This window comes from Vanessa cardui, chromosome 7, assembly GCF_905220365.1.
Source record: "Vanessa cardui chromosome 7, ilVanCard2.1, whole genome shotgun sequence".
NCBI classification, from domain to species: domain Eukaryota; kingdom Metazoa; phylum Arthropoda; class Insecta; order Lepidoptera; family Nymphalidae; genus Vanessa; species Vanessa cardui.
In genome coordinates, this window is record NC_061129.1 from 12,057,407 (window position 1) to 12,073,217 (window position 15,811).

Below are 15,811 nucleotides of genomic sequence, written 5' to 3' on the forward strand. Positions count from 1 at the left end.
ATCCGCTAATATGGGGGCCCCATTGCAACTTGGTATCAACAGTAATGCCAAGAAACTCAGCAGAATCAATTGGATCCATAGATTCCCCGTTAATGAGTACATCGGCTTTTACATTATGTACATTTGGTGTACTAAATTTCACAATTTTTGTTTTATTATTATTAAGCCTAAGATTGTTTACGCTAAACCAATGTACTATATCAGCTATAGCATTGTTTACGTCGTCGTACTGTACCTGTTTTCTATTAATTTTAAAAACTAAGGAGGTATCATCAGCAAACAATACTATATCATGTTTGTTCCCAACAAGAGAGGGCAAGTCATTTATATATGTGAGAAACAGAAAAGGTCCAAGAATTGATCCCTGAGGAACCCCCATACCAACTGAGACCCCAGGAGACCTATTTCCTTTAACGTCAACCCTCTGAATTCTATTGTTAAGATAAGAAGTCAGAAGGTCAAGCGCACATTCTCTAAGATAAAGTTTCCTGACCAGAGTCTCATGTTGAACACAATCAAAGGCTTTGGATAAGTCACAGAAAACCCCTAAGGCATCCCGTGACTCCTCCCAGGCTTCATAGATATTCTTAATAAGCTCGATACCAGCGTCTGTTGTCGAGCGACCCCTCGTGAATCCAAATTGTTTACTATGAAGCAGATTATGTTTGTTAAAATGTTCTAATAATTGATTCAGAATTATTTTCTCAAATATTTTGCTCAGGGTAGGTAGAATCGAAATTGGCCTATAGTTATTGGGGTCTGAAGAACTACCAGATTTAAATATTGGAATAACTTTACTATGTTTCATCAGGTCAGGAAATATACCACGTTGGACACAACTATTAAATGTTAAAGCAAGAAAAGGTGCAATTACATCAATAATCGAATTTATCACCTAATAATCGAATTTATACCCCATAAATCAGCCGTTTTCTTGATGTCTAGTGACTTAAAGGCGCGTATTATGTCGTTGGGGTTTACAAGGGTAAAATTAAAGTTAGATTTACAAGCTCTTACATTTTCTTTCATCAATGACTCGGCGACATCTGGAGAAGATATAAGTGACTTAGTTGTCAAAACTGGTATGTCAGCAAAAAATTTTTCAAAAACTGTAGCAACTTCCTTTTGACTATTTACTACTTTATTATTATAATTCAGGCTCAATTCGGAGTTGCAACTGCCAACTCTACCAGTTTCACAATTAATAATTTTCCAAGTCATTTTTATCTTGTTATGTGCATTCTTAATTTTATTTTTTATAGTTAAAGATTTTGCCAAAAAGCACACTTTTTTAAATAATTTAGAATAGTTACTTACATAATTGGCAAAAGTGGCACTATGATTGTACGTTCTTTCGTTGTAAAGCTCATACATTCGTTGCCTACTTTTATGAATTCCAATAGTCGCCCAATCACTGAATTTTAAAAAGTTTTTTGTATTAACTGTTTTAGAAGTGAATATAGATTTAAAACTGTTTTTAATTAATTTAAATAGATTGTTATATAATACATTGGGATTATCACTGAAATGTATGTGAGGGAGATTAGCCATAATATTACTTCTAAACTTCTCAATACGACTTGCGGTCAAAGGAACAAACATTATCTTTTCAGAAGTACTTATTTTTTTAACATGAAAATTAAATAAGGCTTGTTGTCCACAATGATCTGAACTTAGGTTATTAATAATAATTTTGTTTTGTGGAATATAGGTAGCAAATATGTTATCAATGCAAGTTGCTGTGGAATCTGTTATTCTAGTTGGTTCTAAGAACAGATTTACCAGATTATATGAACTTAACAAAGATCTGAATCTAATACTTGTGGTTGAATTATGCAATAAATTTATATTAAAATCTCCACAAACAATAATTTCTTTATTAGATCCAGATAATTTAGATAGAACATTGTCCAATATATTTTCAAACAATTCATATAATCCACAAGGGGGCCTGTATAACGCATACAACAATGACACGCTCAAGCTCTGCACAGGCTATTTCTATAGTTTGCTCAATAGAAAGGCTCACAATATCTTTACGTTCTTTAAATTTTATATTTTTACACAGGAGTATTAAAGAGCCACCACGTATAGCTTTATTTCTACTGAACAGACTAGCAATCTGGTGCCCACTAAAGTTAAACATAACCTGATAATTTAGAAGCCAATGTTCAGTTAAACACAAAATATCAATGCCATTACAGGTCAAAAATAATTCAATTTCTAAGTCTTTCCCTAACATTCCTTGAATATTTTGGTGCACCAGATTTACAATTTTTTTGTTATTTACTTTCTTATTATTTTTATTGGCTTCTATAGTAACTATTTTTTTACAATTATAGTTAGAATTATTATCGTTGCCAGAGACTACCTCTATTGTCTTAGAACTTAATTTAAATTACTTGGAACATGTTCCAAAATATATGGTCTTAAATTGTTATTATTATACTGCTCAATAGAAGCAGTTGTCAGTTTGCTATCATATTTTATTATTAAAAAATCAACCAAACCATTGGTTGATTTTTTAATAATAAAATATGATAGCAAACTAGCTATCTGTCTCTTATAAAAATTAGATAGGTGACACCTATCACATGTCAATATACAAGAATTATAATTAATTATGTTATTAATGTCAATTAGTTTTATTTTATTACATATATCATTTTTTGTTACATAATAAGTATTTGACATGATATGTAACATATTATTTAATTTAAATCTAATATAATTTTCCTGTGGCACATCTTTAATATAAGGAAATGTGAACATTAATATTCTATCCACGTTTAAATTTGATAATTTAGAATAATAATTTTCAAGAATTTTTTTGTTTACATTTCCCCTTCTCCCAACTAATATAATTAGTGTAGTATTGGGACAATGAGTACTATTCAAAATACTATTCATAATATGGGAATAACTTGCACCCGGCATACAATAATTTGATACTGATTGTCCCTTACACATGTCATTGAGCAAAACACCCATGTTTCTTCCCAATTCATCACTATAGATTTTAGTACATTTTTTGGTGGGAACATGATGTGTTATGTTGGGTATGGCGCTGTCATGAGCTGTTGACTGAGACAAGGACACTGCATCATTGAGCAGCCCCGAACCATCCCCAGAGACTGAACGGCCCTGACAATCACAAGTATAGTTTTTTATAAGAGAGTCAAAGCGCTCAGAATTGTATTTACTCAAGTCTAGAAGATTGTTCACGGCAGCAATATGACTAGATATTTCTTTTTGAGACATTTCATATTTTTTTGACATTATATCTAAAGATTTATGTAAATATGTTATCTCAGCCTGAAGAGCATTCACATCAGCCTCATAACCTTGTCTCATTACTTTAACATTCTTAGAATATTCAATGATTTTTAGTCTGAGTGTGTTTCTTTCTTTATAAATGTTTTCATAATTTAAGCAATTATTTCTTGATTTTATTAATTTTTGAGTTTTCTTAATATATTTATTAATTTTAACGTATTTCTTTAATTTATTTTTACCTAATACTAGACTGGAAGAGCCGGAGTCATCACCAGTCAAATCAATTGTTGTGATGTCATTGGTATTGGTGATTGGGGACACTAAAGAGGCTGAATTTCCCACCAGTTCATCAAATAGACACTGGGTCTGAGAGGCCTTTAGGTTTAAGCTATTATCTTCCAATTCAGAAATATACAGTTGGGCCTTATGTAATTTAATTTTTAACTCATTGGTGAGCATGAGGGCTTGCTCATACTCATCTCTGCAATTATCAAACCCACTGACTATTTGTTGCAGATTATTTCTTTGTTCTTCCATATCTAAGTATTTCAAATGTAACTGAGAAAGCTCAGTTTTTATATTATTGTTTCTATTAAGAATTTGCAAGAATTCTTGTTCGTTATCATCCCTTTCTTTTAGTAATAAATCACACTGTGTCCTGGATGCCTTTAGTTCCTGGAGCGTCAGCTGGAGTTGTTCCTCCGCCTGACGTGCCTTGATACTACGAGTCATCATATTTGATTAAAAAAAATAGAAGTTTTATGAACAAATAATATAACAGTAAGCAGTGTGATCAATCAGTTAATAACATTTAGTATGTAAATATTTTAAAATGGGTTTCTAAGGTGAGTTAAAGGGATAATAAGAAGTCGAACAAGAAAACTTTTCAAAATTGAGTTCGTTACCTGCGTAATGTCAGCTGACGAACACAACACAAAAGAAACACTATGCACAATTAACGCACGACACTCAGTTTATTGTTATATTTTATATATAACTGATTAATACATTGATAAGAATGTAAGATCAGAACTAATTACAATTAATTTAAAATATAAAATAATTTTAATTTATTGAGAGAAGTTTTTTTATGACATTTAGTAAGTGTTGCCACAGGAATAATCCTAATATAGATCTGCTCACTTACGAAGACCACGTGACGCTCGCATAAAAGAGTAAAGACAGCAAAAAATGCATACAACAACAACAACAACAGCCTGTAAATTCCCACTGCTGGGCTCAAGGCCTCCTCGCCCTTTGAGGAGAAGGTTTGGAACATATTCCACCACGCTGTTCCAATGCGGGTTGGTGGAATACACATGTGGCAGAATTTCTATGAAATTTGTCACATGCAGGTTTCCTCACGATGTTTTCCTTCACCGCTGAGCACGAGATGAATTATAAAGCAATATTAAGCACATGAATCAGCGGTGCTTGCCTGGGTTTGAACCCGCAATCATCGGTTAAGATGCACGCGTTCTAACCACTGGGCCATCTCGACTCCAAAAAATGCATATTAAGTCATATTTATTTTAAATTTAATTTATTAAAATTTGTAGTATATATATATGTTCAAAAGATCCACTTTATCATTGTAATAACACTAACTCACTTTATTAACGGTCCATGGTCCATTCTAAAGAATATTTCAATGTACCGTCAGCAAATTCATGTAGGTATTGTAGAAATATTTACAAAGTCGTATAATCAACTTAATTCATTTTTATGCACACTATTAACATACCTTTATAATCTAATTGGTTGAAAATAGTAATAAATGAGTTTCTTTTTGATTGTTCTCGGTAATTCTGCATTCCTGATTGGCGGTAACTTTAAATTAATTTTAATCCTGTCTTTACGTTTCAAAGTGCCTTTAAGAACTACTTGGAGTAACTATAGTATTATTTAATTTATACGTAAAAAAATAGTGTAATGTACAAGACATTTGGTGAAATTAGTGTATGGGTATTATCTGTTTTAATTAATAAAGGCAAATTGCCTTAATTAGAGGATACATGAACGAATGGCTCAAGGTAATATCTGATTAAATGTATTCTTAATTAGGGTAAGTATGAATTATTTACGGACTATCAGGACATAGATAATAATAATAATAAAAAAAAAGTTGTTAACGTAAATTCACTTATCAAATTGCAATTCTTGCTCTTCTATCGTCGAAAAAAAATATTAAAAAAGATGTAATTCCAAAATTTTATATTTAATAGTGGCTTGACATTTGTCACTATAAAAACGCTCTAACTCTTACTCATGACTCTCTCTTATAAAAAACATATTTTTTGGTTTAAATTTAATTCAATTAAAAATAATGTATAAGTATCATGTCACTGTTTTGGTGTAAAAGTAAAGAAATACGATGTTTATACCATGTCAATATTTTATATATTTAAATCCATATTTATTTTTTCACTAAATTATATCTCTTTGCTAAATGTACCTATATATATAAAGTTTAAGTGCTTATTCAGTACCTAAAAAACTTTGCCCGAACTTACCACTATTTAACTTATCACTAGGTAAGTTATAGTTATTGCTCATAGATATTGACAGTGCATTGCGTGAACGTCACACCGCCAGTACAAAGATGCTTTTTAGCAACAAATTAATTGAAGAATGGACAAAATCAACAGTAGTACTTTTTGAAGAATTTCCTCGCGTTTTGACGTCTATTAAAAGACCGAATCCTTATTCAGATCAAAATAACCTAGTCAATTTATTATCCAAATAAATTCAAAATCATGGCCGCATGACACGTAGGAATCCATAGCGCACTATATATATGAGTAATTAAACTTGCTCGGGGTCCGTGAAATACTCAGGTCAGTCACCGCTACAAATGGATAATAATCATTTTACTTTGTAGCACGTAACATAATTATATTGCCCGCGATTTTTAAACAATCTAGCCTAGTATTTTAAAATAGTTTTTTACTATTGAAGCAAAAAGGCTTTATATCATTTATTCTGCAAATATTAAAACAAAAGAAACATCTCGTATCTGAATAAGGCTCCTTACACATTACCAAAAATATGATGTACATTTAAAATGGCCGCGCTTAAATGTCAGCCGGTGTTTCACTCTGTGTGACGTTTGATCACTGTTATATGATATATTATAATACTGTATCTTAAATAATATTTGGATGTTCTAGGAAAAGTGTATACCATAATGTTGACCGACATGTTGGAAATATACTAATTAAAATAATTTTGATTAAAACAACACGCAAAAACTTATTAATTTTTACCTTATTATAAATTAAAATAAAAAAAATATTTTATTTTAAAGGAAGATCTATTATAATGCGCAATCTGTTAAGTACCAGTGACCATTTTCACTGTAAAAAATATTAACCAGCCTTTACATTGCCGTTACGTAACCAACATTGAGATCTAAGATGTTCTCTAGCGGCTGATACACTAGCTCACTCACAATATAAACTGGAACACAACAGTAATAACTATTTCTTATTTTACGAACAAGATTACAGGATAACAAGATTTACATTAATTTTACAGTTTGTTGAAGTCTAAACTATTTAAAAATGTTGTTTTTTAGCACAACAGAAAGAAAGGCTGATTCAATTTTCGCACAGAGAATGTGTATTATGAGTTAACGAGGTAATGTTGTTAGCATTCATACCACCAATTCACGGAGCCACAATTTATAGCTATTCTTAATTTAAATTTTTATATACTTAATAAATATAACGTTAGTTATGATAAAGATCTCAAGCCAAGTAGAAAAGGTCATATACGTTTTTATTTGATAAATGTGTCACGCTTGTTGAAGTCGAAAACGCACTATAATATTTTCTTAATTTCTGAAGGTGAAACCGGAAACCGTAATTTAAAAAAAGAAAACATAAATATATTAATGTGGGAATAATTACCAGATTTTTAGCCTTTTTTAACAATATCGTTGCTTGTTTTGTTTTGAGTTATTCGGGTATAAATGAATTTTAAATATATCTATACCTTTCATCGTTTAAAATTTAAAAATACAAATAAAAAAAAAACAGTCAGATATGTTGCCATCTCAAAAAATAATGCAAACTCATTAGTCATAACATAATGTCTAGTAAGTTAAATTGTTTGCTTATTGTGATATATAAAAATACTCAACGTATCTTGTTTGTACAGGATAAAATGAATCTCAAAGAAAAATATTAAAGGCAATTACCGTTTACAGAATACGTAGGTAGAATTAATGCTCAATTGCTTGCTCTTTCATAAGTTTAGTCTGCAAAATTTAAGTGGAACTCATGATGTCACCTACCGTATTTAGTTTTAGTCAGTTTTAAAAAGTTCGTATATGTAAAATTACTCACATTATATAAGTATAACGCAAGAATTTCTTGATACGAAAAAAATGGCTGATGTTTTTAAATAAATTCTCAAAACAAAAATATTTCTTTTAGAAGAAACTTTTAAACGATATTATAGTTGATATATGATATGAATATTGAATATATTTAAACAACTGTAATAATAAATAAAAACACTTTTTTTTAATACAAGGTCCAAAAACCAATAATCTGTTTTTGTAAAAAGAACAGATTAAAAATGTTATAGTGTACTGTTTAAATTTTATGTATGACTTTTCTTTTTGAATAAAAATATTAAAAATATAATTGAATATCTTTTATAAAATGAAACATAAAGAGTTTTAATGATAAAAACAAATAACTAAAGTCGATAGAAAGATGTACATAGATTATAATAAGCTATTAAGAAAGGCGTCAAGTGAGCTGGTTCAATGTTGAAAATACATTTAAACATGACTTATTACTGTACACTGTTATTATTATGAAGGCATTCGAGTAAAAACTGACGGTGTCAATAATTGAAGAATGCAAATAACTTATGCTTATATTCCGGTTTGAGGGGATTGAATCATTATTATAGTTTATGCGTCCGTTTGTTGAGCGTCCTGCGCATGCGTCGTCTGTTAGAGAGATTACTCATTTGTTACATAACTTTATCGTAAGTCATGTAAAAATAACGAGATGTATTCTTGTCTTAAAATGCTTCTCTATATAAATATGGTCAAAAAACTTAGTATTTTTTCTTCAGAGACACTTTAAACTTCAAACAAAGTTGGGTAGGCAGCCCTGAATTTTCATGTAATTATTTTCGTTTATCTCGTGCTCAGCGTTGGTGGAAAACGTCAATTTATCCTACCCTGTATAGTTTTACTAACAATTGCTCAAAGATGGTGATTTTAATGTACTATTTTTTTGTAAAGCCACTCATTCGTTGTTACTTAGTAATTAAAAAAATAACTAATTTTTAATTGCTATCCTTAAACCTAATTAGTACACCTCTTAATGGGCTCGTGGGTATAAAAGTCTCTTTAGAACGACTGAAATGAACCCTTTAAAAATATTGAGATCAAAATTAAAAATAAATAACGTAAACTACTTATGGAAAGACAGCGAGAATACCGGCCGCATTTTTCTGTTTATCGTAATGAAAGATTCCAAGATTTATGTTAATTTAAATGTTTCCCTTCCTATACTAAAATATGAGTCTGTAAAAAGAAATATGTACGCATTCCGAACTCTATTGTGAACATCTTGTTTTCGGGTTCTCTACCTCCTAAGGAAAGAAGGAATCCCAGTCTGTCTGCCTCTCTTTCTGTTTGTCTGTCTATCAAGACTCTTTTCCCTGGAAAGCATGGAAGTATAACGTTGAATACTAAAGTCTTCGGTCTTTTGACGCTCTGAAAAAACAAACCTGTATGAAAATAAATCACAAAATAAAATCAAAACCTATAGGGGGCTTCCTGTTGAATCAATCATGAAATTTGGTAAGAAATAATTTTGTAGCACATAGATAGGATTAATTCTGAAATAGTCAATTTGATGTCTGCTTGTCTGTCTGGTGGTACGGAACCCACAGCCCGCGAGTCCGAATTGCAGTTGCCCGATTTTTTTTAACATTAGTACGATCGTGGTCTAAAACCATTTAGTATTTCATTTTCATAATTATGTGCTTAAGTAAAATAAATGTTATTTAGAGTTAAAGTTTACAAAGTTTTACTATTTTAAAAATCTCTTTCAGCTAATCTGAAAACTGCGACGGCAATTAATAATAAGAGTTACTCAAAATTTTGCAGTTTTGTGGTCCCAAACTATATTTTTTAGAGCCTTACATGGCTGTGTGATATTTTAAGGCTTACTTACCTTGTTTAGACTTTCTTGTGTGATAAATATCCTACATATTATTTAACAACTAGTTTCATGGTTTCATTTTGTATACTGTTTTGTATATATGATGAGTATATAATAAAGTGCATCTCATAAGCTAAATACCAGTGTAGTTTGCCAGGTTGATTAACGTTTATAGCTAGTGCTCCTTTGGATCACAGCGTAAAATTATTATGACCTTCCTCAATAAATAGATTAATGTTGTTTTTTTAAAACTGACCTTTTTCTTTCGTCGTTTTCTTAAGATTGGGATGTGCAAACATACATACTAATATTATAAGAATACAAAAAAATATTTTCCACCAGATTAACTATAAACCATGGACGTACTACATTTAATAAATATATTTATTTATGAAGAATAAAAATTTTTTCTTAAACTATTATTGTTATTTTTATAATTATTTCGATACAAATCCAGTTAAGCTGTGCTGTTTAAAACCACTGTTTCAGTTATCGTTAGAAAAGTTAACTTTTATTATTCCAGCATTAAGTAGTAATAAAACCGATAATGAGACTTACATTGCATAAACTTCTTGTTATTATAATTTAAAACATTAAAGTAAAAGGAAGCCAATAAAATTATAAAATTACAGACAAAATAGAATAGCTGGTGGATAGTAGCACTAAGAAAATTACACTAATGGGGCAATTAAAAGACCTATTAGTGCATCCAGCGGATACTAGAAATAAAGTTCCGTATTCGAGATTTATACCAATAATTGCAGGGTTGTCCTCGTGCGCGGTTTGACTGATTACATACATTGTTAAACTAACGGCTTCAAACACTTCTACATAATTTCATGTTCTTTTTTTCCTGACTGCTACTTTGATCGAGGGGCTACTACTGCAATCCTGATGATACCAGTTGAAACTATAGCTCGTGCTGATGAAAAGTTCTCGAATTTTTATGTCGAGAAAATTTCAGTAGCAACCCTGCTGTATCTCTATAGGGTGCACCTGTGTTAGCACACTATTTTGTTCTGTTTTTTTATGTGTAGTTCGCTAGTCGCCCTAGAAATTCGTCACCGTTGTCGAAATTCAAAGGACGATGTCAACATTTTCATTATGTAGACCCAGTCGGGCTAGCAAAAAGCTACCTACCAAAGTGCACATAACTTCGTTATTATTAGAAGTTTAGTTTTTACTTTAAAAAAATTGATACGACTGGCGTCATATTGCTTAGTTTCAGAACAAATCATGAAGCAATGTTTACATGCTGGCCTTTGACAGATTTGGTTTGATTTATGAAAAACTAGCGTTTCAGTCATGTCATAATGTAGTTTATATGTTATATGTCTGAAGCTTTAAGTCTCAATAAATATTTATAATATTTTAGTTTAATAAATATAAGTGGATATGTATTTTATCAATTGAAAATTCTGTATTAATTATTTCGATCCGTCTTTTTATAGGCTTCATCGAATTCGATTATTTGTATAATACATTATATTGTAGTGACATTTCGTATAAAAAATTATAGGTAAATAATTTACAGCCAAAATGTACTTCTTTATTTGGCAATCATGTTTAAATTCTGTTAAACAATATTTAACAAATAGAAATGTATTCTTATTAACTTGCTTAAATAGAAATAAAATAAATAATTTCAACGCAATCGGAAAGTTGGAACCACTTCGAAAATCTTATTCTAAGATTTGACCCGCACGTACTAACAGGTGAAAAAAAATTCAAATCCGTAAAATAAAAGTTAGATATTGACGAAAATAAAGCTAACATTACAATTTACTTAAATCGATTATTAAAAATATTTTAAGTAGTCCAAGTTATCAACATCATAAAATATTTTATCGTATGTTGTGTCTGCTAGAAACGGAACGTATCCATTATAGATAAATTGCAAAAACTGTGAAGATAGCAATAAAATGTATTTATGCTAACTCTGCTAAAGGCATCTGTCGCCGCAGCTGCTTGTGCACGCGCCTTTTCTAACTGGATATAAACGTATACGAATATGAGAAATACTTACATACAGGGTTTTGACATTTTCTGCATATTATTTATATTAATTTATGAACACATTTTATATTACCAATCACAATAATTGTATATTTTATTCGTATCAATAGTTTGACATAAATTTATGAGTTATTTGATTTTCTCGTCTCAGTTATGTTCTAATAGTTATATACAATGACACAGCATCATCAAATGATTCATCTCAGATCGTCTCAATGCATGACTGCAGTCTCTGAACGTTCTCTGATAACGTTTTCAAGTGCACTTATCAACAATTATTATCCCTCGCGTCATGAATACAACGTAAATAAACATTCATATACAGACATTAGACATTGGACTGCAGGTTTCTAGTGTTCCTTATATGATTTTATTATTGGAAAATATTTTTCATATGCAACCTCATTTGTTTCTCTTAGTCACTGTATTATATAATAGATATTTAAAAGTAAATTGCGACTTGTTAATCGTAGATGACAGTGTACTTTTATAAAAGGTATTATAAAATTAATTTTTAAATCAGGTTTAACGTTGATAAGATGTCATTGAAATTTCTTAAAATTGTTAACTCAGATTGTTTCCAAATAATTTCTTATTAATTATTCCATAAACAAAATATGCTATTATTATATCAATTTTTATCATAGGTTTAACGTCTTGGGCGTGAAAATAGAACTGAAATTTCTTAATATCGGTAACAAAGATTGTTTCCAATTTATTTCTTATTAACTAATCCAAAAACGAATAATCTACATTATTACAATGAAATTCACACGAAGTAGATTATTAAACTATATGAAGGCCCTCTCGCATTAATAAACTTTTTAGGTATTAGCAGATTTAATAACGATAATTTATTTAGCTTTGTAATCTTTGATATTACTCTGACTGGTTATTCCAGATATGTATTGCCAAATTATGTATATCTTTACATATTTAACGTACTATTCATATCTACTTTTTTACTATCCAATTGTTAGAAATACTTTTTTAAGTAGTTACATTTATATAATAATTATATATTCAATAAACGCATATTTTGTTACTGTAGTCGATTAAAAGTGTGATCGATTTTAGAATATTCGCAATCGGCTTTAAAAAATAATACAAGATGTTTTCCCGCGCAAAGAATTATAAAAAAAACAAAAGTGAGTCGTGCGTGGAACGACGAAAGAATAATAATATTTTACAAAAATAAAACAAATATTGAATAAATATTCTTTGTGGTGTATTTATTACAGGTTACAGATTCATGAAACCTTTTGGAATAAACTTAGTCTGGTCAGATTATCAGAGTAATGAAGCGAATTTTTATCAGCGTTTACTTAATATTAAAAGGTCTAATAATATCACGGAGGCTAGATTCGTTTTTTGCGTCGGTCCCGTCGGATATGGCGGTCCATCCGGTGTTGTGTCGCATTTCTGACGCTGATGACTTGTGATGTTAGAAAAAATAACATATTCACGGATGATTCAACTCACTTCGAGTTATTTAAATAAATATACTACATAACATATATATGATATTATTTGTATCGTATATTTTCGTTTCGCATTGCCTCAAAGCAATTAAGTTACGAAACCCAATATTGAAGAAATACGTACACATATCTTAATTTTTATAAATGATATTTGACTTTCGTTTTGATTAAGTTGTAAAAGTTGAATATTTTCGTGATATTCTATGCAGAATCAATATATGTATAATAATAAGTATCAGTATATGTATTCGTATGTACTATATAATATACCTTTAAAAATAGATTTTTTTTAATTGGTATGAGGAGCTATAAAATACTTAGATCGCCAAAATACTTTAAATCGACTTTTTAAATCGAGTAAAGCAATAAAAAAAACCTATTTTAGTCGTAGTATATCAAAACATAGTTTCAATTATGCCAAAGGGTAATGAAATGAGTCGAGATGGCCCAGTGGTTAGAACGCGTACATCTTAACCGATGATTGCGGGTTCAAACCCAGGCAAGCACCGCTAATACATGTCCTTAATTTGTCTTTATAATTCATTTCGTGCTCAGCGGTGAAGGAAAACATCGTGAGGAAACCTGCATGTGACAAATTTCATAGAAATTCTGCCACATGTGTATTCCACCAACCCGCATTGGAACAGCGTGGTGGAATATGTTCCAAACCTTCTCCTCAAAGGGAGAGGAGGCCTTTAGCCCAGCAGTGGAAATTTACAGGCTGTTGTTGTTGTTGTTGTTGTAATGAAATTTGCAGTAAGACAATAAGAGATTATGAGAAATAAACGATGAACTACTAGCTTTATCGCTTTTTGCTTATGCTGGCTTTTTTCTTATATATTTTAAATATCTAAAAACAAATGCATGTTATTTTTAGAAAACTTATATCTAAAATGTATATAGAAACAACAGCTATTTTTCTAGGCTAATCTACAGTAATCATGGCCCGTATTATACTATGTAGGAAAACTTGTATGAGCTCTCTTAATTTAACAATCTAGCAGTTTATTTAGTTTATATTAGGCATAACGGTATAAAGGCATTCGACAACGTGAAAATTAAAAAAGTAAAATTTAACGCCTTATATTATTTGCAGCCAGATAAATGATAAAAAAGATGTATCGTCGATATCGCTTATATTTATTTGCTTTAGCGATTTGAAATTTATCATAATTTCGATCAGAGCAAAGAAGAAATACATTAGCGCGACTCTACAATACTTCATATGATGTAAAGTCAATAATTTTAATGATAATATATAAATGAACTTATACATGAAGTGCACTGTAAATAGAATTTTATAATATTATCCGTAAAGAATTGATGGAAATTTCAGTTTCAGTATTCGGTTGTTATCGCGGCGCGGCGTGACGCGCTATCGGCGCAGCGCACCGCACGTAGAGCTTATCACGATACACGGCTATGACATACAGTCCAGTTGCAATGTATAAAATATTTATATTATTATTTATTGTTTCGCAGTTAATATCTTACCTATGTTCTTACAATAAGACTCATAATCGTGTACTACTTTTGCATAAAGTATTAATACTTTTATTATTGACTTTTGTAATTTGTTACACAAATAAAATTATAGCAATTCTGTTAAATAAATTTAAGTGATGCTAATTTATTAATTCACAGAGGAAATAATTTCAACGCAGCTAACGTGGCATAGCAAGACCAATCCCGAGTTATCCAAATAAACAAATGCCTACACAAAAGTGTATGTGGTTCGGATGCGCAATCCGCATACAATCGTTTGTTTACGAGTGATTCCGTGACAATTAGTTGAGCAATCATTATTTTTTCCAGTTCAGTATGCTCAGCAGTTGACAAATTATTTCTGTGTCAACAATCGCTTTGTATTTTTGTGTAACGCTTGCCTAATTTGCATTTTCGACAAACCGGTCGTCATCATTTTCAACAATTGTGCCAATTATTTATTCGACTAAGAAAACAATTGAGTAGTCAGCGACTGTTACATTAGCGGGCGGTCGTAAATCACATGGCGTTCAGTTTTCGGCGCGTGAGTCAGGTGTTGTATAATCGGAAAGACTCCCCGGCCGAGCAGCCCCCTCGACCCTTCTCGGTGAATCCGATCGGTGGCGGCGCGAACATTCGTGGCACGTCCTTTGTTGACCGTTTTGTTTTGGAGTGCCATCCGGTTCCTGATGGTAGGGGGGAAGGGGCAGGTGAGCGCAGGTATCGTGCGCGTCGGCAGTCAGTCCACCTCACCGCGCCGGGCTGCGCGCGCGCCTCGTCCGAACATAAATACAATAAAATATGGAAATGGCAAGTCAGTCCGCGACAGGTGCGCGGCCGCGGCATTCGTGCACGTGTGCTGTTAGTGAGTGCGCCAGCGCTGCCGCTTTCTCCGCAACCCTCGGCACCGGTAAGTTTTCCACGTTATTTCGGTGAAAATTTTACTCGTATTACAAAACTAACCGGCGTGTTCCGATCGTTTCTGTTCCACTGGCGACGGTTAGCACGCATCTGCCGTTCCCTTACGGTGCAGCTGCTGTCCGCTGAATAGGTAGGTGTAATGTATTTTTTATTTCATCATGATGTGACATTTCGTTGAATGAGTTCGCCCTTCGATTAGGTCTTAGGGTACTAATACAATTAGTGGAGGTTGCCGGTCTCGTTCACACGGCGGATCATTTTGCGTGTTGATGTTGCTTGGGTAAATATTGGTCGGTTCGATAAGGTCCGCGGAGTGCGTGCGTGTACACCCACCGCTATCGATTCCACACATGCGTCACTTCGATAGTTATCTTTGGCGGATCTGGGTCATTGTTCTTTTGTATTTCATGTGCTGCGCTCTGATAATGTTTCCTCGAA

The 15,811-nt window shown here is 31.6% G+C and overlaps 1 long non-coding RNA gene across 1 annotated transcript in view; it reads left to right on the forward strand.

Moving 5' to 3' along the window:
* The first annotated feature begins 15,106 nt into the window (after positions 1-15,106).
* LOC124531343 overlaps positions 15,107-15,811 on the forward strand; it is a 35,080-nt gene continuing 34,375 nt past the window's right edge. Inside the window, exon 1 of the long non-coding RNA XR_006966512.1 lies at positions 15,107-15,362. This is a non-coding gene — a long non-coding RNA (uncharacterized LOC124531343). The remainder of the gene's footprint in view (positions 15,363-15,811) is intronic.